Source organism: Coregonus clupeaformis, chromosome 14 (assembly GCF_020615455.1).
Source record: "Coregonus clupeaformis isolate EN_2021a chromosome 14, ASM2061545v1, whole genome shotgun sequence".
Classification (NCBI taxonomy): Eukaryota; Metazoa; Chordata; class Actinopteri; order Salmoniformes; family Salmonidae; genus Coregonus; species Coregonus clupeaformis.
This window is the reverse complement of record NC_059205.1, coordinates 18,701,073-18,728,373: the sequence shown is the minus strand read 5'-3', so window position 1 is coordinate 18,728,373 and position 27,301 is coordinate 18,701,073. Positions and strand designations below refer to the sequence as shown.

General features: G+C 45.4%; 1 pseudogene; it reads left to right on the top strand.

Annotated features, from left to right (window-relative positions):
* LOC121581357 overlaps positions 1-27,301 on the top strand; it is a 176,908-nt pseudogene that overhangs the window by 8,613 nt on the left and 140,994 nt on the right.

The window sequence follows — 27,301 nt, the reverse complement described above, 5'->3', positions numbered from 1 at the left end:
TATATATATATATATATATATATATACTGCGCTACCAAGCAAAAAGGCAGTAACTGCTCATACTGTGGAACTGAGAAAAATGGCTTTTATTTACCTTGGTTTCACAGTAACCTTATGCAGTTACTGATAACATGACCCCCATTTTCTCCAAATCACAATACAATAGAGGCAGGATACTTGTCCACATGATTAAGCATGTATTTAATGTAGCAAAAATGACATTAACTAATTCTCGACCAAATGAGCAGCTAATGCCTTTTTGCTTGGTAGGGCAGTACAGATATATACATATATTTATATATATACAGTGGGGAGAACAAGTATTTGATACACTGCCGATTTTGCAGGTTTTCCTACTTACAAAGCATGTAGAGGTCTGTAATTTTTATCATAGGTACACTTCAACTGTGAGAGACGGAATCTAAAACAAAAATGAGATCTTGCATGGAGCCCCAGACCGAGGGTGATTGACCGTCATCTTGAACTTCTTCCATTTTCTTCCAGTTGTTGCCTTCTCACCAAGCTGATTGCCTATTGTCCTGTAGCCCATCCCAGCCTTGTGCAGGTCTACAATTTTATCCCTGATGTCCTTACACAGCTCTCTGGTCTTGGCCATTGTGGAGAGGTTGGAGTCTGTTTGATTGAATGTGTGGACAGGTGTCTTTTATACAGGTAACGAGTTCAAACAGGTGCAGTTAATACAGGTAATGAGTGGTGAACAGAAGGGCTTCTTAAAGAAAAACTAACAGGTCTGTGAGAGCCGGAATTCTTACTGGTTGGTAGGTGATCAAATACTTATGTCATGCAATAAAATGCAAATTAATTACTTAAAAATCATACAATGTGATTTTCTGTATTTTTGTTTTAGATTCCGTCTCTCACAGTTGAAGTGTACCTATGATAAAAATTACAGACCTCTACATGCTTTGTAAGTAGGAAAACCTGCAAAATCGGCAGTGTATCAAATACTTGTTCTCCCCACTGTATGTATGTATATATATATATATATATATATATATATATATATATATATATATATATATATATATATATATATAATTTACATAAACACGTATTTTGGGGATGAAAAAACGCTTTCAGTGTAAACTTAAACAACTAAAAACAGATACAAAGTATGTAGAAAAGATAATGGCCCTACAGGTGAAGTCTTAAGTTTACATACACCTAAGCCAAATACATTTAAACTCAGTTTTTCACAATTCCTGACATTTAATCCTAGTAAAAATTCCCTGTCTTAGGTCAGTTAGGATCACCACTTTATTTTAAGTGTGTCAGACTAATAGTAGAGAGAATGATTTATTTCAGCTTTTATTTATTTCATCACATTCCTAGTGGGTCAGAAGTTTACATACACTCAATTAGTATTTGGTAGCATTGACTTTAAATTGCTTAACTTGGGTCAAACATTTCGGGTAGCCTTCCACAAGATTCCCACAATAAGTTGGGTGAATTTTGCCCATTCCTCCTGACAGAGCTGGTGTAACTGAGTCAGGTTTGTAGGCCTACTTGCTCGCACACGGTTTTTCAGTTCTGCCCACAAATTTTCTATAGGCTTGAGGTCAGGGCTTTGTGATGGCCACTTCAATACCTTCACTTTGTTGTCCTTAAGCAATTTTGCCACAACTTTGGAAGTATGCTTGGCGTCATTGTACATTTGGAAGACCCATTTGCGACCAAGCTTTAACTTCCTGACTGATGTCTTGAGATGTTGCTTCAATATATCCACATAATTTTCATTCCTCATGATGCCATCTATTTTCTGAAGTGCACCAGTCCCTCCTGCAGCAAAGCACCCCCACAGCATGATGCTGCCACCCCCGTGCTTCACGGTTGGGATGGTGTTCTTCGGCTTGCAAGCATTCCCCTTATTCCTCCAAACATAACGATGGTCCTTATGGCCAAACAGTTCTATTTTTGTTTCATCAGACCAGAGGACTTTTCTCCAAAAAGTACGATCTTTGTCCCCATGTGCAAACTGTAGTCTGTCTTTTTTATGGCGGTTTTGGAGCAGTGGCTTCTTCCTTGCTGAGCGGCCTTTCAGGTTATGTCGATATAGGACTTGTTTTACTGTGGATATAGATACTTTTGTACCCGTTTCCTCCAGCATCTTCACAAGGTCCTTTGCTGTTATTCTGGGATTGATTTGTACTTTTCGCACCAAAGTACGTTGATCTCTAGGAGACAGAACGCGTCTCCTTCCTGAGCGGTATGACGGTTGCGTGGTCCCATGGTGTTTATACTTGCGTACTATTGTTTGACAGATGAACGTGGTACCTTCAGGCGTTTGGAAATTGCTCCCAAGGATGAACCATACTTGTTGAGGTCTACAAAAAAAATTCTGAGGTCTTGGCTGATTTCTTTGGATTTTCCAATGATGTCAAGCAAAGAGGCACTGAGTTTGAAGGTCGGCCTTGAAATACATCCACAGGTACACCTCCAATTGACTCAAATGATGTCAATTAGCCTATCAGAAGCTTCTAAAGCCATGTCATCATTTTCTGGAATGTTCCAAGCTGTTTAAAGGCACAGTCAGCTTAGTGTATGTAAACTTCTGACCCACTGGAATTGTGATACAGTGAATTATAAGTGAAATAATCTGTCTGTAAACAATTGTTGGAAAAATTACTTGTGTCATGCACAAAGTAGATGTCCTAACCGACTTGCCAAAACTATAGTTTGTTAACAAGAAATTTGTGGAGTGGTTGAAAAACGAGTTTTAATGACTCCAACCTAAGTGTATGTAAACTTCCGACTTCAAGTGTATATACAGTATTTTTCTATAATATAATCTTTGCGAACCAACAATCACCAAAATAAAAGCTAGACATTCAGGGAGAATTGAAAATTCCCAAAACATTGAATTTACCAGTATAGATTTTGTTATTGTGTTTGAGCAAAAGAACACAGCATTAGCCTTGGCAAAATTTATAGAATCGCAGGCCATTTGCTTTAAGACTGCAACATATTCTCTCAGCTGCATGGCAAAATGTGTAGAATTGCAGGAAATTTGCTTTAAAATACAACAATTTCTCTACACCGCCAAGATGGGGGACTTTAAAATGTTCTCTAAAAATCAGCCACTGCCGACCGCACCCCCTGCCATGCCCACCACCAAAGCCCCCCCAGGTTTTCCTAATTGCTGTATGCTTTAAAATACAACAATTTCTCTACACCGCCAAGATGGGGGACTTTAAAATGTTCTCTAAAAATCAGCCACTGCCGACCGCACCCCCTGCCATGCCCACCACCAAAGCCCCCCCAGGTTTTCCTAATTGCTGTATGCTTTAAAATACAACAATTTCTCTACACCGCCAAGATGGGGGACTTTAAAATGTTCTCTAAAAATCAGCCACTGCCGACCGCACCCCCCTGCCATGCCCACCACCAAAGCCCCCCCACACAGACACACACACACACACACACACACACACACACACACATACACACCATTACCTGGAATACCGGGACAACCTTTTAAGAGCTCTGACATGACTGGTTAATGATGTGAAACACAGAATACAATGAGTAGGCTACATGAATTGTAGATCGCAGAGTACAAACACACAGACACAGACTTTCTCTATCTTTCTCTCAATACCCTAGGCATATCTTATCAAGTACAGCTTAGAAGTAAACATATTGGATGCACTTATAGGGCCATGATATTTCAAATATTAAGAAGCTATAGAAATACTAACACTGTAAATAGGTCAGCATATAGAAAATTGCTGACATGTCAAAATGGAGTGCGACAGAGAGCAAGAGAGGAGTGGGAGAATGAAGAGGTGGGCAAGGAAAAGCTGGGAGACAGGGATATGGATGTTAGAGACACTGGACAAGTTTGAGTGTGGGAGGAGGAGGATGAAAAGAAGAACTGAAGTGTGTGGGACTGTATATGGGACAAGGAGGAGGAGAGAGGGTGATTTGGGAGAAGAGGACACAATGAGGAGGAGGAAGAGGAAGAGGAGGAGGAGGAGTTAGAAAAAAAGACAACAAAAGGAAAGAGGGATGAGAGGGAGGGAAAGAGAGAGAGAGAAAGGAAAAAAGGGCAGATTAGACAGAGGAGACCTTAACTCTATCCTCCTGATTCCTACAAGTAAAAACTCAAACAGGAAGTACTAGTGACACGCTCAATACAGAAGTGGTCCAATGAAGCGGATGCTATGGTTACAGGACTGTTTTGCTAGCACAGACTAGAATATGTTCCGGGATTCATCCGATAACATTGAGGAGTTTACCACATCAGTCACCAACTTCATTAATAAGTGCATTGACAACATCGTCCCCACAGTGACCGTATGTACGTATCGCAACCAGAAACCATGGATAACAGGCAACATCCACACTGAGCTAAAGACTAGAGCTGCCGCTTTCAAGGAGCGGGACACTAACCCGAAAGCTTATAAGAAATCCCACTATGACCTTCGACGAGCCATCAAACAGGCAAAGTGTCAATACAGGACTAAGACCGAATCCTACTACGCCGGCTCTAATGCTCGTTGGATGTGGCAGGGCTTGCAAACAATCACAGATTACAAAGGGAAACCCAGACGTGAGCTGCCCAGTGACGCGAGACTACCAGATGAGCTAAATGAGCTAAAATGCCTTCTATGGTCGAAGCAAGCAACACTGAACCATGCATGAGAGCACAAGCTGTTCCGGATGATTGTGGGATCTCGCTCTCCATAGCCGATGTGAGTAAGACCTTTAAACAGGTTAACATTCACAAAGCCGCAGGGCCAAATGGATTACCAGTATGCGTACTCAGAGCATGCGGTGATCAGCTGACAAGTGTCTTCACTGACATTTTCAACCTCTCCCTGGCCCTGTCTGTAATGCCTACATGTTTCAAGCAGACCACCATAGTCTCTGTGTCCAAGAACATCAAGGTAACCTGTCTAAATGGCTATCGCTCCGTAGCACTCACATCTGTAGCCATAAAATACTTTGAAAAGCTGGTCATGGCTCACACCATCATCCCAGACACACTGGACCCACTCCAATTCGCATACCACCCAACAGATTCACAGATGACACAATCTCTATTGCACTCCACACTGCCCTCTCCCACCTGGATAATAGGAACACCATTGTGAGAATCACGGTTGCCGTTAGCCGGTAATAGCCGGCTTTTGGCCGATAAAACAAATGAAAAACTGATCAATAAAATTGGGGCCGGCCAGTTGTCCGGGAGAAGAAGCAAAAATCTTATTGCGAAATAATATTTTTTTGCCTATAAATATGTGGAAATACCAGTAAATGGAAATACATTTGACTTGTCTATAGGTTAATTTGCATAATTTTGTGGAATTAAATTGGCGCTTGTTTACAGTATATTCATTATGTATCTTATTTATCACACGCATACAGCATACAGACACAAAGCCTTTGAGCGGAAAATCTGTCAGACTGCTGCTACAGCGTCTCAAACAGCAAAGGCAACGTCAGCGCGTCACACACCACTTTGCAATGAGCTGGAGGCAGTATGCATTTTGAAAACGTATACTTAATTGTTTGAAACCTGAACGTTTTACTACATATTAAGAGTCATGTCTTACCTTGCTTCAAAGTAGCCTAACCAAAATAAGACCATATCCATGGAGCCAAATATTTTATATCAACTTTCTTTGTCCAATAGCAGAAGGCACAATCCTAGTTATTCTAACATTTTCAAAGTGCGCATCAGAATTCGTTAAGAAGGACAGCACATCGTTGCATTCTTGACTTGCATGTTCTGTTAATATGAATTACCATGAACAAAATGTGATTTCTGTCCTTCTGAGCACCGTGGGTGGACACACTTTTCAGGTACGCACCCAATGGACATGGGTCCGTATAATTTCTCAAATGTCCGGTAAATTAATCTGCTACCGGTCAAATGTCCTGCGCCACATTTTCCTAATGGAAACCCTGGTGAGAATGACTACAGCTCAGCGTTCAACACCATAGTGCCCTCCAAGCTCATTACTAAGCTCAGGACCCTGGGACTGAACACCTCCCTCTGCAACTGGATCCTGGACTTTCTGACGGGCCGCCTCCCAGGTGGTGAGGGTAGGCCTCAGGGGTGCATGCTTAGTCCCCTCCTGTACTCCCTGTTCACCAACGACTGCATGGCTGCGCACAACTCCAACATAACCATTAAGTTTGCTGACGACACGACGGTGGTAGGCCTGATCACAGACAATGATGAGACAGCCTATAGGGAGGAGGTCAGTGACCTGGCAGTGTGGTGCCAGAACAACAACCTCTCCCTCAACTTCAGCAAGACAAAGGAGCTGATCGTGGACTACAGGAAATGGAGGGCCGAGCACGCCCCCATCCACATTGACGGGGCTGTAGTCGAGCGGGTCGAGAGCTTCAAGTTCCTCGGTGTCCACATCACTAAGGAATGAACATGGTCCACACACACCAACACAGTCGTGAAGAAGGCACGACAATGCCTCTTCCCCTTCAGAAGGCTGAAATGATTTGGCATGGGCCCTCAGATCCTCAAAAAGTTATACAGCTACACCATTGAGACCATCTTGACTGGGTGCATCACATCTTGGTATGGCAACTGCTCAGCATCTGACCTCAAGGTGCTCTTAACGGGTGGTCGTACGACTTAGTACATCACTGGGGCCAAGCTCCCTGCCATCCAAGACCTCTATACCAGGCGGTGTCAGAGGAAGGCCTTAAAAATTGTCAAAGACTCCAGCCACCCAAAGACTGTTCTCTCTGCTCCCTGCAAGCGGTACCGATGCACCAAGTCTGGGACCAACATGACCCTGAACAGCTTCTACCCCCAAGCCATAAGACTGCCAAATAGTTAACCAAATAGCTACCCAGACTATCTGCATTTACCCCCCTTTGCAGTAACCCTTTTGAATCAAATACGCTGCTGTTACTGCTTATTATAAACTCAGTAAAAAAAGAAACGTCCTCTCACTGTCAACTGCGTTTATTTTCAGCAAACTTAACATGTGTAAATATTTGTATGAACATAACAAGATTCAACAACTGAGACATAAACTGAACAAGTTCCACAGACATGTGACTAACAGAAATGGAATAATGTGTCCCTGAACAAAGGGGGGGTCAAAATCAAAAGTAACAGTCAGTATATTGTGTAGCCTCCAGCTGCATGAAGTACTGCAGTGCATCTCCTCCTCATGGACTGCACCAGATTTGCCAGTTCTTGCTGTGAGATGTTACCCCACTCTTCCACCAAGGCACCTGCAAGTTCCCAGACATTTCTGGGGGGAATGGCCCTAGCCCTCACCCTCTGATCCAACAGGTCCCAGGCGTGCTCAATGGGATTGAGATCTGGGCTCTTCGCTGGCCATGGCAGCTGACATTCAGAACACTGACATTCCTGTCTTGCAGGAAATCACACACAGAACGAGCAGTATGGCTGGTGGCATTGTCATGAGCCTGCAGGAAGGGTACCACATGAGGGAGGAGGATGTCTTCCCTGTAATGCACAGCGTTGAGATTGCCTGCAATGACAACAAGCTCAGTCCGTTGATGCTGTGACACACCGCCCCAGACCATGACGGACCCTCCACCTCCAAATCGATCCCGCTCCAGAGTACAGGCCTCTGTGTAAAGCTCATTCCTTCGAGGATAAACACGAATCCGACCATCACCCCTGGTGAGACAAAACCGCGACTCGTTAGTGAAGAGCACTTTTTGCCAGTCCTGTCTGGTCCAGCAACGGTGGGTTTGTGCCCATAGGCGACGTTGTTGCCGGTGATGAATGGTGAGGACCTGCTTTACAACAGGCCTACAAGCCCTCAGTCCAGCCTCTCTCAGCCTATTGCGGACAGTCTGAGCACTGATGGAGGGATTGTGCGTTCCTGGTGTAACTCGGGCAGTTGTTGTTGCCATCCTGAACCTGTCCTGCAGGTGTGATGTTCGGATGTACCGATCCTGTGCAGGTGTTGTTACACGTGGTCTGCCACTGTGAGGACGATCAGCTGTCCGTCCTGTCACCCTGTAGCGCTGTCTTAGGCGTCTCACAGTACGGGCATTGCAATTTATTGCCCTTGCCACATCTGCAGTCCTAATGCCTCCTTGCAGCATGCCTAAGGCACGTTCACGCAGATGAGCAGGGACCCTGGGCATCTTTCTTTTGGTGTTTTTCAGAGTCAGTAGAAAGGCCTCTTTAGTGTCCAGAGTTTTCATAACTGTGACCTTAATTGCCTACTGTCTGTAAGCTGTTAGTGTCTTAACGACCGTTCCACAGGTGTATGTTCATTAATTGTTTATGGTTCATTGAACAAGCATGGGAAACAGTGTTTAAACCCTTATTTGGAATTTACGAATTATCTTTGAAAGACAGGGTGCTGATAAAGGGACGTTTCTTTTTTTGCTGAGTTTATATCCTGTTGCCTAGTTACCCCTGCACATCGACTCGATACTTGTACCCTGTGTATTTATCCAAGTTATCGTTACTCATTGTGTATTTATTCCTTGTGTTATTATCTTTCTATTACCATATTGTGTAGATTAGTCTCTAATGGAAATGACCTGATTACTCCTTTACCTCCCCTCCATCCCTTGCTCCACTCCTCTATTATGCCCCCTCTGACACACAATAATCTCTCCTTTCCTCCTCTACCCTCTCTTCTTCTCTCCATGATTCAGAGAGCTAGCCCACACCATTAATACACTCCACAGTGAGGGAGATTCTCTGTGACAGTATATATGAGCCAGTGGCCTCACTAAAACAACCACCAGAAACACCATGTTGAGAGGGCGGGTGGTGCAGGGTGTGTGTTGTATGTGGGGTGTGTGTGTGTGGTAAATTAACCATCTATTGTTGTTTGAGCTAGTGCATGTGTGTATATTGGAGTCTGTTTGTGTGTGTGTGTCTGTCTGTGCACGCATGTCTTTGTGTGTGTGGGTGTGTGCGTGCGCATCTATGTGTGTGTATGTGGGGAGAAGGAGCAAAAGGTTGAGAGGCACTCTGGATCGCTACAGAACACTTGAGGGTTCATACAGAATATATAACCTATATATAGCCGAGCTCTAGATGTGTGTGTATGTGAGAGTGTATGTGTGGAGTTACAGTACATGTGCCAGTGACAGAAACGTGCGATTCGGTGATTCCATGTGCATGCGTGTCTGTGTGTGAGTGCACCCAGGCGATGTAATGGCTCAAAGCAACATGCAAAGGGAGTGGTGTGTCTTTGCAGCAGCACCACAGTATAATGCAGGCGGGTGGAGGTGAGAGAGGTTTCACCATACATCAATGAGAGGAGATGAGATACATTCACACCTTCTGCCAAGGTGTCTCTCTGACGCAGGTTGGCAACCTGGTTTATTTGGGGGATTTTACTATGGTATGTTGGTGCACAAAAGCCAATGTTGGTCCACAAAACATTGAAAAACAACTGTAGATGATCAGGACAGTCTAGGGTACAATTTGCCCGAAGAGGTGAAGTCTACGACTGTACTTCTGATTCTAAATCTCAAGAGGAAAGTTAAAACCCTCTGAGCCGTGAGGTCACTGAGGAGGACCAACAAATGGTTGGGGGATCGTCTGAAAGGCACTGACATGCAAGGATGGAATTTAAGGATTTTGGGAACTTGCCAGCAGGGCCAGTAGACCACGATTTCTACTAGCCCAGTCTGAAAAGTACTAGCCTCGGGCTAGCTTAATTTCCATTCCTCTAACTGACTTCACAAATGTTTACTTCACAGGTTATTTGATTAGTCATGTACAACAGATGCACTCGTGGAACAAAACCGTTTCTGTGGTTTGTATGGGAAAAACATTGAGCCCACAAGTCCTTTGTGAGCTAGCTAGCCAGCTAGTTAACATTATCTCACCGTTTGTGTAGTCATACTTTTCCAAGTGGTGACATGCTAGCTAACGTTAGCTCACCAGGGCAGTGATATTTAGCTGGCTAGCTAGTTAACGTTAGCTCACAGTTCATGTAGTCAGACTTTTCCCCAAACCCCACACGTGGTGACATGCTAGCTAGTCCACCAGGGCAGTGATATTTTACATTAGCTAGCTAGCACTAATCGCTAACGTTAGGCACATTTGCATGTCACCGCCTGTCGGGAAGGTCCCACTACACAATGGTGAGATACGGTGTAACGTTAGGTGTAATGGTGCCTTACTAGCTACACCACCAGGCGATATTTAGCTAGCTAGCTAGTTAATGTTAGCTCACCATTCGCGTAGTCAGACACTTCTACGTATTGACATGCTAGTTAACTATCCTGGCCCTGGTGCCAGGCTAACGTTAGCTAGCATGTCACCACGTGGAAAAGCCTTGACTACACGAATGGCGAGTTTACGTTAGCTAGCAAGCTAGCTAACTATCCCTGCCCTGGTGGTTTAACATTAGCTAGCATGTCACCACATCGAAAAGTATGAGTACACGAACCGTGAGCTAACGTTATCTAGCCGGCTAGCTCACAAAGGACTTAAAAGGTCACAACAGTCATTATCCTAACCTATGCTGGCTTTCTTCACTTTAAGGAAGGTAATATGGTTGTACACATAACTACAGTCAGTGGTTATCTAGCACATTTTCATAAGCACCTAGCTAACCACAGATCTTTGACTTATTACCCCAAATAGTTTGTTAGCAGCTAGCAAGCAGGGCGTACCTTATCACACGGCACCAGCGAAGCCTCTCGCTTACAGAGGTTGGAAAATGATAAATGCACGTCTGCTTATCGGAATAGTGGTTACAATCCGGTACATAGCACAGAACCATCCTCGCTTCTGATCGACAGAGATACCTAAGGTTAGCTACATAGTAGCTACAAAGGCCAGGGTAATAAATACAAAATTATGCTAAGGTAGGTAATTTGAAAAATGCTGAACAGCAATACACACGGAAAATACACAATATCAATTATTTAAACGAGAAACTACAAAAAGGTTTTACTATCTACCAGGGGTTGGAACAATTTTTTTTTCCCCAACCATTTAGTTCTGAACAGAACCATAAAACGAAAATTCTGTTCCACTGTTCTGACCAGCAAAATAAAGTTCTGAACCAGTTCAACCCCCCAAAAAACACAGTTTTATATTGTTTCTTTCTGAACCTTTTTAAAGCTCTGAAATATATATATATTTTTTACATTTAGCGTCAACATTAAATTACTTCAACAATCAGCTAATAAGCGTGTGTGCCTAGCAGCACTATAATTAAAACCACATCTTACCTTTTTGTAGTTAATAAATCCAATGTGAAACGTGATAACTATAGTATCCTTAACTAGCATTGAAAAAGTCAATCCATTCGTCTCTTCCTAATTTCTGAATTACTCTTGTTGTCAAGGCGTCAGTGTAATGCGGTAGGACGAAGTCAGGCGCAGGACACAGAGCTAATCAAAAAACGTACTTTACTCGTAGGTAACTTAATGAACATACCTCCACGCAGGGAGGAACAAACCCGCTCACAAACGACAACCAAAACCCCTCGATGTCCAGTGGGGGCGGAGAAACCTCCCATATCTCAGACTCCTGGAGGGGACCAGCTACCACCGGCCTGAGGAGAGACACATGGAACGAGGGGTTAATACGATACTCAGGAGGAAGCTGTAACCTATAACATACCTCGTTCAATCTCCTCAAGACTTTAAATGGCCCCACAAACCGCCGACCCAGCTTCCGGCAGGGCAGACGAAGGGGCAGGTTTCGGGTCGAGAGCCAGACCCGGTTCCCCGGTGCATACCCTGGGGCCTCACTGCAGTGGCGGTCGGCGCTCGCCTTTTTCGCCTGATGGCCCGCTGCAGGCGTACATGGGCAGCGTTCCAGGTCTCTTCCGAGCGCCGAAACCACTCAATCTGGCTCTGATGCCAAGGTGCAAGGACCGGCTGATAACCTAACACACACTGAAATGGAGAAAGGTTAGTGGAGGAGTGGCGGAGTGAGTTTTGGGCCATCTCTGCCCAGGGGATAAAAACCCGACCACTCCCCCGGCCGGTCATGGCAATAGGACTGCAGAAACCTACCCACATCCTGGTTAACTCTCTCCACCTGACCATTACTCTTGGGGTGAAAACCTGAGGTCAGGCTGATCGAGACCCCCAGACGTTCCATGAATGCCCTCCAGACCCTTGAGGTGAACTGGGGACCCCGATCCGATACAATATCCTCAGGTACCCCGTAGTGCCGGAAGACGTGTGTAAATAGGGCCTCAGCAGTCTGTAGAGCCGTAGGGAGACCGGGCATAGGAATGAGACGGCAGGACTTAGAAAACCGATCCACTACGACCAGGATCGTGGTGTTCCCTTGTGAGGGGGGAAGGTCCGTAACAAAATACACCGACAGGTGGTACCACGGCCGTTGTGGAACGGGTAGGGGTTGTAATTTCCCTCTGGGCAGGTGTCTAGGTGCCTTAGACTGAGCGCACACCGAGCAGAAGGAAACATAAACCCTCACGTCCTTGGCTAAAGTGGGCCACCAGTACTTCCCACTAAGACAGTGCACTGTCCGACCGATGCCAGGATGACCAGAGGAGGGTGACGTGTGAGCCCAATAGATCAATCGATCGCGACCCTCGAGCAGCACGTACATACGACCCTCTTGACACTGGGGAGGAGTGGGCTCGTTACGTAAAGCTTGCATCAACCTCCCATACCACCGGTGCCACCAGACACGATGCCGGAAGTATGGGAGTAGGCTCCATGGATCTCTCCTCTGTGTCATACAGTTGGGACAGGGCGTCTGCCTTAGCATTCTGGGAACCTGGTCTGTAAGAGAGAGTGAACACAAAACAAGTGAAGAACATGGCCCACCTTGCCTGGCGAGGGTTCAATCTCCTCGCCGCCCGGATGTACTCCAGATTGCGGTGGTCAGTCAAAATGAGAAAAGGATGTTTAGCCCTCTCAAGCCAATGCCTCCACACTTTCAGAGCTTTAACCACAGCTAACAGCTTCCGGTCCCCCACGTCATAGTTGCGCTCCGCCGGGCTAAGCTTCTTCGAAAAGAAAGCACAATAGCGGAGCTTTGGTGTCGTACCTGAGCGCTGAGACAGTACAGCTCCTATCCCAGCCTCGGACGCGTACACCTCTTCCTGGAATGCTAAGAAGGGATCCGGATGAGCCAGCACTGGAGCCGAGGTAAACTGGTCCTTCAGGTGACCAAAAGCCCTGTCCGCCTCAGCTGACCACTGCAGTCGCACTGGTCCCCCCTTCAGCAAGGAGGTAATGGGAGCCGCTACCTGACCAAAGCCCCGGATAAACCTCCGGTAGTAGTTGGCAAAACCCAAGAATCGCTGCACCTCCTTCACCGTGGTTGGAGTCGGCCAATTACGCATGGCCGAAATGCGGTCAATCTCCATCTCCACACCTAACGCGGACAGGCGGTGCCCTAGGAAGGAGATGAACTCTTGGAAGAACAGACATTTCTCCGCCTTGACATACAAGTCATGCTCCAACAGTCGACCAAGCACCTTACGCACCAGGGACACAATGTCATCAATATACACCACTACACCCTATCCGTGCAGGTCCCTGAAAATCTCATCAACAAAGGATTGGAAGATTGATGGAGCATTCATCAACCCGTATGGCATGACGAGGTACTCATAGTGCCCAGAGGTGGTACTGAATGCTGTCTTCCACTCATCTCCTTCCCGGATACGCACCAAGTTGTACGCGCTCCTGAGATCCAATTTAGTGAAGAAGCGCGCCCTGTGCAATGACTCCGTCATACTAGCAATCAGAGGTAGAGGATAGCTGTACTTAACTGTGATCTGATTAAGACCACGGTAGTCAATGCACGGGCGTAAGCCACCATCCTTCTTCTTCACAAAAAAGAAACTCAAGGAGACAGGTGAAGTGGAAGGCCGAATGTATCCTTGCCCCAGAGATTCAGAGACATATGTTTCCATAACCGCCGTCTCCTCCTGTGACAGAGGATACACGTGACTCCGGGGAAGTGCAGCGCCTACCTGGAGGTTTATCGCACAATCCCCCTGTCGATGGGGTGGTAATTGAGTCGCCTTCTTTTTACAGAAGGCGAGAGCCAAATCGGCATATTCAGGCGGAATGTGCATGGTGGAAACCTGATTTGGACTTTCCACCGTAGTCGCCCCTACGGAAACACCTACACACCTCCCCGAGCACTGACTTGACCATCCCTTGAGAGCCCTCTGTTGCCATGAAATAGTGGGGTCATGAGAGGTTAACCAGGGAAGCCCCAACACCACTGGAAACGCAGGAGAATCAATCAGATAGAGACTAATTTTCTCCTCATGACCCTCCTGCGTCTTCATCTAGAGTGGAGCTGTGACCTCCCTAATCAGACCTGACCCTAAAGGGTGACTATCTAGGGCATGTACAGGGAAGGGCACATCAACAGGCACAATAGGAATCCCTAAACTACGGGAAAACTGACGATCAATAAAGTTCCCAGCTGCGCCTGAATCTACTAGCGCCTTATGCTGGGAATGAGGGGAAAACTCTGGAAATACAACATCAATAAACATATGTGCAACAGGGAGCTCTGGGTGAGTCGGGTGCCTACTCACCTGAAACGGTCCACCGGTGCTCTGCCTACTGCCTCGACTCCTTAAAGACCCTCCCCAGCACCGACCAGCAGTGTGTCCTCTGCGGCCACAGTTGGTGCAGGGGACGGCCCCTCTACCGGTCTCCCTAAGAGCAGTACCTCCGAGCTCCATAGGGGTAGGATCGGAGGTGCTGGGGGATGGAATGGACGGCCCCTGATCCGGACGTCCGCGGGTGGCCAACAGGTTATCCAGCCTGATAGACATATCCACCAGTTGGTCCAGGTTAAGGTTGATGTCCCTGCAGGCCAGTTCCCGACGAACGTCCTCCCTTAGGCTGCATCGGTAGTGGTCGATAAGGGCCCTCATTCCATCCTGCGCTGGCAGCCAGAGTCCTAAAGTCCAGTGAAAAATCCTGTGCGCTCCTCTTCCCCTGTCTGAGGTGGAATAGACGTTCGCCCACCGCTCTCCCCTCCGGTGGATGATCGAATAATGCCCGAAAGCGGCGGGTAAACTCCTCATGACGTACAAATGCTGCGTCTATTCCTCCCCACTCAGCGTTGGCCCACTCGAGCGCTCTCCCCAACAGACAGGAGATGAGGGCGGACACGCTCTCATATCCCTCGGGAGCCGGGTGGATGGTTGCCAGGTATAGCTCTACCTGGAGCAGAAAACCCTGACACCCGGCAGCTGTACCGTCGTATGCCCTCGGGAGCGAGAGCCGAATCCCACTGGACCCAGGTGGTGAAAAGGTGGTATTCACCACGCGTTCCATTGCGGTGCCGAGAGCCTGGATCATGGTCGCCTGTTGTTGGACGCGTTCCTCCATCGATCCGGCCAGAATGGCTGTACCTGCTGACTCCATATTTGGGTGCGTGTTTCTGTCAAGGCGTCAGTGTAATGCGGTAGGATGAAGTCAGGCATAGGACACAGAGCTAATCAAAAAACATACTTTACTCGTAGGTAACTTAATGAACATACCTCCACGCAGGGAGGAACAAATCCGCTCACAAACGACAACCAAAACATGAACAAACACGCACAACACACAGTGTGAGACAGAGGGTTAAATAGAGAAGACATAATTACATAATGGGAAACAGGTGAGACCAATACAGACAAAACCAGTAGAACATAGAAACATGGATCGGTAGCAACTAGTACTCCAGTGACGACGAACGCCGAAGCCTGCCCGAGTAAGGAGGAGGGGCAGCCTCGGCTGAATCCGTGACACTTGTAATGTTGTCAGTAGGCTATAGGAACCTATGCCTCAAAGGGGAGGGGCAGGTAGCCTATACACACGCACACCCACTAGCAAAGATTTCCAGCTGGCAGGCAGACGCTGGAATATGTTTCTGAGTGACAGAGTGAGGGCTTTGCATAGGCGCTTTGTTGTGATTTTTGTGGGACTGGTAAAAAATGCCTGGAACGTAAAATAACGTTATTAACCAGTTCCCATGCTTTAAAATAATGGTTCTGTTCCGGAACAGTATAGAAATCACTTTCGTTTTCGGTTCCGGTTCTGTTCCTCAAATAATTTCATTCAATTCTGTTCTGTTCCCTGAACTGGTTGCAACCCTTGATATCGACTAGTTATTCTATTTGACTTTATTTGCTACTTGTGGATGCAAGTTTTCATGGAGAAATGTGGAGGTTTTTCCCACCCTGCAACACTGCCTTGAGTGATGACGTCAAAGCTTGTGTCAGGATGTGTAGTTCTGTATGATAGCCACATTAGCGGCTAATTAGGATTACATTTTTGGGGGGTAAATACAGGCAAATATATTGATAAAAGTTACCTTGTCCGAGAGCGATTTACACGGTTATCAAAACGTCATGTCAGGGTAAGCCTACACGAAACACAGACCTTATTTGAAGTGGTTCTAAAATCCCCTATGGGAAAAATGTATGGTGGAAAAACCCAATTTCCGTGTTTGACCGCTAGGTTTTATGGGTATTATGACTCATACTGTGATGGACTATTGGCTGCTAACATGAATGACCTTTGTCTCAAAATGCTGGTGTATAACGCAGTTTATCTCTGTATTTTGTGTTTTGAAAATGCATCATTGTTTATGTGATGACAGGCTACATTTGCACAGCGATTGTGAGAATGTGCATGTGCGTGCAGCGGGGGTCGCACGCTTTGAACCACTCCCTTCGGGGGATCGCGGATCAAAACGTTTGAGGACCACTGAGCTAGTGAAGAGATTGCTGATTTGCTGAACAGCTATAGGATCGGGTGCAGCGCAATTGCAAATTGTAGGGAGAGAGGATTACCATAAATAAATATGCAGCTCCAAAAATGGTTTGGTGATCAAGAATATTATGCGTTTCCACTGCTCCAGAGTCCAATGGCGGCGAGCTATACACCACTCCATCCGACGCTTTGCATTGCACATGGTGAGCTTAGGCTTGTGTGCGGCTGCTCTGCCATGGAAACCCATTTCATGAAGCTCCCGACGAACAGTTCTTGTACTGACGTTGCTTCCAGAGGCAGTTTGGAACTCGGTAGTGAGTGTTGCAACTGAGGACAGAGGATTTTTATGCACTATGCGCTTCAGCACTCGGCGGTCCCGTTCTGTGAGCATGTGTTGCTCCTAGAAGTTTCCACTTCACAATAACAGTGGACCAGGGCAGCAATTTGATGAACTGACTTGTTGGAAAGGTGGCGTCCTATGATGGTGCCACATTGAAAGTCACTGAGCTCTTCAGTAAGGCCATTCTACTGCCAATGTGTGTCTATGGAGATTGCATGGCTGTGTGCTCGATTTTATACAACTGTCAGCAACAGGTGTGGCTGAAATAGCCGAATCCACTAATTTGAAGGGATGTCCACATACTTTTGTATATATAGTGTATATACTGTATATGTGTCTAACTTAATTAACTATTAACTCATTAATGGATTAATAGTCCCAGCTTGTTCATTATGATCCATTAAGGGAGCATTTCACTGTCAGTTCACACTTGTTGTCTATGAAGCATGTGATTAATAAAATCTGATTGATTGATCCAAAAGTTAAAACAGATCCTAGATGAACACTGACAGGAACTGTCCTCCTCATCTGTGGATCACTGCTTTAGTTTCATGACCACACCTCAGGAAGCAGGCATGACAATGACAATAAATGAATGACCATATAAAAAAATGACATTACATTTACATACCATTGTCGTTACTGTACTAAGGATTGATATAGTCTATAATAAGTCCGATAGATGGACTAGGCCTGTCTGTAGTTTGTAGGTTATGGATGAGCTAAGACGAGAGCTATTCGGATATGTGGTATATACTGTATATCAAGGGTCTCCAATTACATTCAGCCGTGGGCCCATTTTTTCTTGAGCGGATGTACATGGCAAATTGACCGCAAGAATCCCAAACAGAGATAGTATTTGACAAAAATAGAATAATTTCAACCCTCGATTACATTGGAATACGATCACATATGCCTCTCTATTTTTGCGTGGGAAGACTTGGGAAAAGATTTCCTAAATTAAAATCACTTTGAGCTATTTCTTTGGGTGATTTTACAGTCTTTTATGTACAAGAACAAAAAGTATATACAGTGCATTCTGAAAGTATTTTGAAGTACAGCTCAAAGTAATTTGAAAACTTGGTTAGAAAACTTTGGGGGCCAAATAAAATCACCCGCTGAACGAATTTGGCACGCGGGCCACCTATTGAGGAACCCTGCAGTATATGCTATATTTGTATTTTGTATTTGTATTTATTAGGGATCCCGATAAGCTGCTGCCAAGGCAGCAGCTAATCCTCCACAAGGATGAACCAGACCTCCACAAGTCTGGTTCATCCTTGGGAGCAATTTCCAAACACCTGAAGCTACCACATTCATCTATACAAACAATAGTACGCAAGTATAACCACCATGGGACCACGCAGCCGTCATACCACTCAGGAAGGAGACGTGTTCTGTCTCCTAAAGATTAACGTACTTTGGTGCAAAAAGTGCAAATCAATCCCAGAACAACAGCAAAGGACCTTGTGAAGATGCTGGAGGAAACAGGTACAAAAGTATCTATTTCCACAGTAAAACTAGTCCTATATCGACATAACCTGAAAGGCCGCTCAGCAGGGAAGAAGCCACTGCTCCAAAACCACCATAAAAAAGCCAGGCTACGGTTTGCAACTGCACATGGGGACAAAGATCGTACTTTTTGGAGAAATGTCCTCTGATCTGATGAAACAAAAATAGAACTGTTTGGCCATAATGACCACTGTTATGTTTGGAGGAAAAAGGGGGTTGCTTGCAAGCCGAAGAACACCATCCCAACCGTGAAGCACGGGGGTGGCAGCATCATGCTGTGGGGGTGCTTTGCTGCAGGAGGGACTGGTGCACTTCACAAAATAGATGGCATCATGAGGAAGGAAAATTATGTGGATATATTGAAGCAACATCTCAAGACATCAGTCAGGAAGTTAAAGCTTGGTCGCAAATGGGTCTTCCAAATGGACAATGACGCCAAGCATACTTCCAAAGTTGTGGCAAAATAGCTTAAGGACAACAAAGTCAAGGTATTGGAGTGGCCATCACAAAGCCCTGACCTCAATCCTGTAGAAAATGTGTGGGCAAAACTGAAAAAGCGTGTGCGAGCAAGGAGGCCTACAAACCTGACTCAGTTACACCAGCTCTCTCAGGAGGAATGCTCCAAAATTCACCCAATTTATTGTGGGAAGCTTGTGGAAGGCTACCCAAAACATTTGACCCAAGTTAAACAATTTAAAGGCAATGCTACCAAATACTAATTGAGTGTATGTAAACATCTGACCCAATGGGAATGTGATGAAAGAAATAAAAGCTGAAAGAAATAATTCTCTCTACTATTATTCTGACATTTCACATTTTTTATATAAAGTGGTGATCATAACTGACCTAAGACAGGACATTTTTACTGGGATTAAATGTCAGGAATTGTGAAAAACTGAGTTTAAATGTATTTGGCTAAGGTGTATGTAAACTTCCGACTTCAACTGTATCTACAAAACAAAATGTATAATACCCCCATATAACAATATTACAATGTACGTGTGTGTAGAGTGTGTGTGCTAGCATTTGTGTGTGTATGCATGTGTGTTTACCTGTATGTGTGTCTCTTCACAGTACCCAGTGTTCCATAAGGTGTATTTTAAATCTAACTCTACTGCTTGCATCAGTTACCTGATGTGGAAGTTCCATGTAGTCATGGCTCTATGTAGTACTGTGCGCCTTGGGGATTGTGAAGAGACCTCTGGTGGCATGTCTTGTGTGGTATGCATGGGTGTCCGAGCTGTGTGCTAGTACTTTAAACAGACAGCTAGGTGCATTCAGCTTGTCAACACTTCTTACAAAACAAGTAGTGATGAAAGCAATCTCTCCTCCAGTTTGAGCCATGAGAGATTAACATGCATATTATTGTTAGCTCTCCGTGTACCTTTAAGGGCCAGCTGTGTTGCCCTGTTCTAAGCCAATCGTAATTTTCCTAAATCCCTCTTTGTGGTACCTGACCACACGACTGAACAGTAGTCCAGTAGTCCAGCTATAGACAGTGTCTTTAGTGTACACATGCAGGAATAGAGGATGCTGGAAGTTGTTTTATCTGCAGTGTCCTTTGCTCTGAACAGGAGACACACACACCAGCGTCTAGTTATGTATTGTGTGTAGGGTACGTTATGTAATGCTGCTGCTGTAGCACCAGAAACACCAGCAAAGGAGGGAATAAGAACAATCGATTAGGTGCATCATCTGAAGGAAGGAAATAATGAATAAATGAAAGAATGAATGAAAAGGAATGAGGTTGCGGAGGGGTGGTGTGGATGGACGTCCAAACACCACCGCTTTCCTGGAAACTCGCCCCCCTCAAGGCTGACTTTTGATTGGTTTGTTACAGAAAGCCCTAAGGATGCAGCAGTCAGTCGGGTTACCCTCCCTGCCTGCCTCCCTCCCTCCCTCGTTCCTTTGCCGCTGTAAGGAATGGTGCTGCTTATGAATGAGCTCAGGGCCGCAGAATGTGAATGAACATCAGAAAAAGCGAGGGAGGGGAGGAATGGAGGAGGGGAGTGAAGGTGAATGTAAATCAGAGAGAGAGGGAGCGAGTGAAGGGTGGAGGGGAGGAATGATAATTACAGAGGAGGCGAAGGGGGAAGAGGAGGAGGAGAGGAAGAGGAGAGCGGGATTATGGAGGTATAATTAAGGTTTATTTTGAATTGTCCGATAAAAGCTGAATTGCAGCATACATAGGTCTACGTAAGTAAGTAAGTAAAAAAATAATGTATTGTGTATGTGTGCCATTCAGAGTGTCACGATCGTCGGATATAGAGGACCAAGGCGCAGCGTGGAAGGTGAACATACTTATTTATTAAATGATACACGAACAAAACAACAAATCGATACGTGACGTCCACAGGTGCAAAACACAAACCAACACGGAACAAGATCCCACAAACACTGTGGGAAAACCACCTGACTAAATATGGTTCCCAATCAGAGACAACCAGCAACAGCTGATACTCGTTGCCTCTGATTGAGAACCACTCTGGCCAACATAGATATACAAAAACTAGACTAGACACAACGAGCACAAAACATAAACTCTACACACCCTGGCTCAACTTAAAAGAGTCCCTAGAGCCAGGGCGTGACACAGAGGGTGAATGGTAAAGACAAAAGAGTTAAGTGCCTTTGAACGGGGTATGGTAGTAGGTGCCAGGCGCACCGGTTTGTGTCAAGAACTGCAATGCTGCGTTTTCACGCTCAACAGTTTCCCGTGTGTATCAAGAATGATCCACCAACCAAAGGACATCCAGCCAACTTGACACAACTCTGGGAAGCATTGGAGTCAACATGGGCCAGCATCCCTGTGGAATGCCTTCAACACCTTGTAGAGTCCATGCCCCGATTATTTGAGGCTGTTCTTAGGGCAGAATCAATATTAGGAAGGTGTCCTTAATGTTTTGTGCACTCATTGTACATGATATATAGGATACAATATTACAGTTAAGCGGCATTAAGCAGTCTCACAAAGTAAGGCATAGGGCTGTTGTAGTATGTGTCAGTCCGAGTAGGGGGAAGGTTCAGTTTGTTACTGGATCGGGTAGATCTGCCACTGACATGGCTTTTTGTCTGAGACACCCATTTGTTGTAATCCTGGGATTTTGCAAGCTTCTGGGCAAAGGATCTGCAGAGGTGGGTGCAACGGGACTCAAAGGACTACAAGCGCAGGTCATTGCATGCAGAGTCATAGGAGGTGTACATGACTTTGCACTTTGTTGGGTTGAGCTTCATCCTGTTTTGTTCTGACCAGTTGGCTAGTTTGTTGAGGTCCTGCTGTATGGTGGAAGTGTCACATATGGGTCTTGATTCGATGAAGTTCAGGTCATCCACAAAGGCCCAGGAGTTGGATAGGGTACCCTCTGATGCACCATTGACGTGAGCTAGGGCTGCATGATTAATATAATGGGCAATATCCATATCTCAAGAGGCTGCGATATTTTGAAATGCCACTTAGCCGTCTGTAACGCCTGTTTCTTTTTCTTTTGATTTGTTGTTTGAGTTGATGGAGTTCTCTCTCCGTCTCTCCTCTTCTGGCCGCTTCCCAATCCCACACACACCAAGCCCCGCCCCTAGATTCACTCAAAGACGGTGGATAAATGAAGGTAGTTCACTCAGGCTGTTTACCATTGAAAATAATTGTCAGTTCCTGTCTACTTAAGGGGATGGCTCTCCCATAGACACCAATGCGATAGCAGCTGGGTCTGGTCTACTTAGTTCATTGACTTCCATTGAAACAGAAAAAATGAGGGAGTGGGATGTCTCACTTCCTCTTTCATCTCTGATTCACTCTGCATGCAATGAGCGATTGACCAAACAACCGTATACAGTCAACAGAGTTTTCCAAACAAGAACGACACAGCTTTCTAATTTGCTTCTTAACATAAATCCACGTTTTCTATATTATACTATTAGTTTCTGTATCTTACTCTCTGCAAAATGCTAGTTAGTTGGTCTTAGCATGCTGCAAATGTGCCTTAAAAAATGTTTGTTAGCCCCTAATGTTAATCGCTATCTACAGTGGGGGAAAAAAGTATTTAGTCAGCCACCAATTGTGCAAGTTCTCCCACTTAAAAAGATGAGAGAGGCCTGTAATATTCATCATAGGTACACGTCAACTATGACAGACAAAATGAGAAAAAAAATCCTGAAAATCACATTGTAGGATTTTTTATGAATTTATTTGCAAATTATGGTGGAAAATAAGTATTTGGTCAATAACAAAAGTTTCTCAATACTTTGTTATATACCCTTTGTTGGCAATGACACAGGTCAAACGTTTTCTGTAAGTCTTCACAAGGTTTTCACACACTGTTGCTGGTATTTTGGCCCATTCCTCCATGCAGATCTCCTCTAGAGCAGTGATGTTTTGGGGCTGTCGCTGGGCAACACAGACTTTCAACTCCCTCCAAAGATTTTCTATGGGGTTGAGATCTGGAGACTGGCTAGGCCACTCCAGGACCTTGAAATGCTTCTTACGAAGCCACTCCTTCGTTGCCCGGGCGGTGTGTTTGGGATCATTGTCATGCTGAAAGACCCAGCCACGTTTCATCTTCAATGCCCTTGCTGATGGAAGGAGGTTTTCACTCAATCTCACGATACATGGCCCCATTCATTCTTTCCTTTACACGGATCAGTCGTCCTGGTCCCTTTGCAGAAAAAACAGCCCCAAAGCATGATGTTTCCACCCCCATGCTTCACAGTAGGTATGGTGTTCTTTGGATGCAACTCAGCATTCTTTGTCCTCCAAACACGACGAGTTGAGTTTTTACCAAAAAGTTATATTTTGGTTTCATCTGACCATATGACATTCTCCCAATCCTCTTCTGGATCATCCAAATGCACTCTAGCAAACTTCAGACGGGCCTGGACATGTACTGGCTTAAGCAGGGGGACACGTCTGGCACTGCAGGATTTGAGTCCCTGGCGGCGTAGTGTGTTACTGATGGTAGGCTTTGTTACTTTGGTCCCAGCTCTCTGCAGGTCATTCACTAGGTCCCCCCGTGTGGTTCTGGGATTTTTTCTCACCGTTCTTGTGATCATTTTGACCCCACGGGGTGAGATCTTGCATGGAGCCCCAGATCGAGGGAGATTATCAGTGGTCTTGTATGTCTTCCATTTCCTAATAATTGCTCCCACAGTTGATTTCTTCAAACCAAGCTGCTTACCTATTGCAGATTCAGTCTTCCCAGCCTGGTGCAGGTCTACAATTTTGTTTCTGGTGTCCTTTGACAGCTCTTTGGTCTTGGCCATAGTGCAGTTTGGAGTGTGACTGTTTGAGGTTGTGGACAGGTGTCTTTTATACTGATAACAAGTTCAAACAGGTGCCATTAATACAGGTAACGAGTGGAGGACAGAGGAGCCTCTTAAAGAAGAAGTTACAGGTCTGTGAGAGCCAGAAATCTTGCTTGTTTGTAGGTGACCAAATACTTATTTTCCACCATAATTTGCAAGTAAATTCATCAAAAATCCTACAATGTGATTTTCTGGATTTTGTTTCTCTCAATTTGTCTGTCATAGTTGACGTGTACCTATGATGAAAATTACAGGCCTCTCTCATCTTTTTAAGTGGGAGAACTTGCACAATTGGTGGCTGACTAAATTCTTTTTTTCCCCACTGTAGCTAGCTGGCTAGCTAAATCCACTGAGAGAAAGCAAATCTTGCTAGCAAACTTTTGCTCTAATACAGGCATTATATCAGCATTGTTTATGCAACAGCTTGTTCTTAATCAGAGAGGAAAAGGCGAAGAGTATTCTAAAATCGTTGTCTCAATGTACCTATCTACTTAAATCTAATTATGGTCCAATGGGAAACACTGACCAACACTTTGGTTCCTACTCTGTCACAACCTTCTTCTCCCTTACTTTTACATTAATTCTCATGCCAAACAAAACTGCATTCCAAGTGCCCACTGTATTCCAATCATAAAATTAGAATGATGATTCTATTTCTATGATTCCAACAGTTTACCCAAGTATTTTGATCTATATTCGCAAGTAAATACATAATGGCAATATTTGGTAATTTTTGTAAATCTTTTTTTTGCCTATATCGTGAAACCCTAACGTTAGCCATGAATACAATTAGACCAAGCCGTGTGCCCTGGGGAGGCCGCAGGAGAGTTCTTGGGCCTGGGATAGAGTCTCATGGTATCTTGTCACCTGGCCAGAATGCATGATCTCTGGTTGGACAGATAATTGCAAAAGGTGTTTCATTGCAATGGTGTGATCCACAATATCAAAGGCCTTGCTGTAGTCTGTCAGAACCCATGTGCTGGAGGTGACTCAGGTGTCTGCTGTTCTGTACAAGGCAGCGGGTGGTTGAGCGTCCCTTGCGGCAACCAAACTGTTGGTTGGAGATGTTATTTTGGATATCTTGTGTTACCCATTCAGCAACAAAACCTTTACACACCTTTGTTAAAAGGGGCGTGAGCGAGACGGGCTGTAGCTGGTCAGTGCTCGGTGGATTACTCTTTGGCAGGGGGAGCACTATTGCCTCCTTCCATTGATGTAGAAATGGGGGGAATATGAGAGGAGGAGATAGCGATGTTCCCTCCCGCCCCTCCTGTAAATGCAGGTCAGAGAGGATGCTGGGTAACAGAATGCACAGGGCCATCCGAGCTGCTGGAAGGGGGGCCAATGGGAGCACACATACACAGACGCATACACACACAGATGCACATTCACACAGATGCACATTCACACAGACGCACATTCACACAGATGCATACTTGCACTCACAGGCACGCGCACAGACATGGACACACACACACACACAGAGAGAGAGAGAGAGAGAGAGAGAGAGAGAGAGAGAGACACATAAACACCATTAACTAACACACAGGCACGCACTCTACTCTCCCTGTGCAAGCACCGGCACAGTGCTCGGACTGTGCTTGGAATAATAATGGGGTTACCCGGGCAACCGGGTTCGGATGATCGATGGGGTTGGCTCTGATAAACAGAGCGCAGAGAGGGGGAGTGTCTATGTTTCTGTATGTGTGTGTGGACATGTTTAACTATACTTGTGGGGATCAGAAGTCCCCACAAGAATAGTAAACTAACACAAATTTGACCAACTGGGGATATTTTGTTGGTCCCCACAAGTGTTCCAAATGCTATTTCTAGGGGGTTTAGGGTTAAGGTTAGAATTAGTGTTAGGGTTAGAATTAGGTTTAGGGTTAGGGTTAGGAGCTAGGGTTAGTTTTAGGGTTAGGAGCTAGGGTTAGGTTTAGGGTTAGGGTTAAGTTTAGGTTTTTGGGGTACGGTTAAGGTTAAGGTTAGGGTTAGGGTAAGAGTACAGGTTAGGGTTAGGTTTAGGGTTAGGGGTTAGGGAAAGTCTAATTTTGAATGGGACTGAATTGTGTGTCCCCACAAGGTTAGCTGTACAAGACTGTGTGTGTGTGTGTGTGCACATGGTGTTCCAGTGAAGGACTCTCCACAGTGTAAGTGGCAGTGACTCTGAACTCCCTTTGCTCTGAGAGGACTGGAGCAAAGCAGGCAGATATCACAAGCCACCCACACTAAAACTATGTTGATAATACTATGGTAATTGAAGGGTAAGAGGTAGCCGATTACTCAATCTAAACAGTCACTGCTGCCAGGTAGTATATTGTCCATTCACTGAATAGATAGATCCGAGCAGATTAACTTCACACTATTACATGCTATTTGTCATAGTCTTTCTAAACACCTGTATGGGCTACAAATATAATGATGAGCATCTGTACTACTGCAATGGAGAACGGTACAGGGAGTAATTCTGTGCAACCTCTGGTCGTCATTTCCCACTCTACTGCTGGTATGATGGTAATCTTTTCCCATAGGAAATCATGCTTTATATTGACGACTACTAAGTATTTTTCAAACCTCCAACTTTGGGCTGGATGTGTCAATGTGTAGTTCATACATGGATAATCTATGAGCAGAATTACTGTCTGACCTCAATTAGCCACAAAGTCCCTAGTTTGAAAGCACCACTTTCTCTGGAAGCTGTGCTATGCCATTTTACCTACATTTTCCCCCACTTGGGCCTGCCACTTAGCAATTCGAGTTCAACCAATGAGCTTCCGACCCTCGCCATTTGGGTGACAGCTAGCAAGAGGCACATCATGCACACAGCAGAGCGAGAGACAGAGCAATGACGTGGTGCACATGTCTGCATATAGTACACCATTTTCGGGGGCCAGTTTTGACTCGTGAGCACTACTTTCAGAATTACTGGCTAAAAGGTATACAAAAGTACCGGAGAATCCCTTTAAGTCACTTGTAGTCACCTCTTTACTTTGAGCCTGCGGGCTCATTACCTGTAGTAGAGTTTACTCCATGGCCAGCCCAATGCCCCCAGACACCCACCCACGATTTACCGCAGAGAGAGAGAGAGAGAGCGAAGCAGGGTGAGAGAGGGCGAAGAAGGGTAAGGTAGACCGATAGAGAGGTGCAGGAAAGGAGGGGTGAGAGCGGGAGAGCCAATGAGTGTGGAAACAAAGGGAGTGAGGGAGCGAGAGAGAGACAGAGAGAAAGATGGAAGCAGAGGAGGAGGGGGGAGAGAGGTAGTGAGCTGGTTAGTGAATGAATGAGATGGATGGAGCTTGTCTTTGTTTTGTGTTTAGCTGCGGAGAAGATTACAGATGAAGCCTTTGGTTGAATGATGTAATTGTTGTCTCACACACACACACACACACTCACACACACACACACACACACACTCAAACGCCTCCTCTTCAGAGCCAGTGCATGGAGACGATGCGGGGTGCCCTGTGGGTG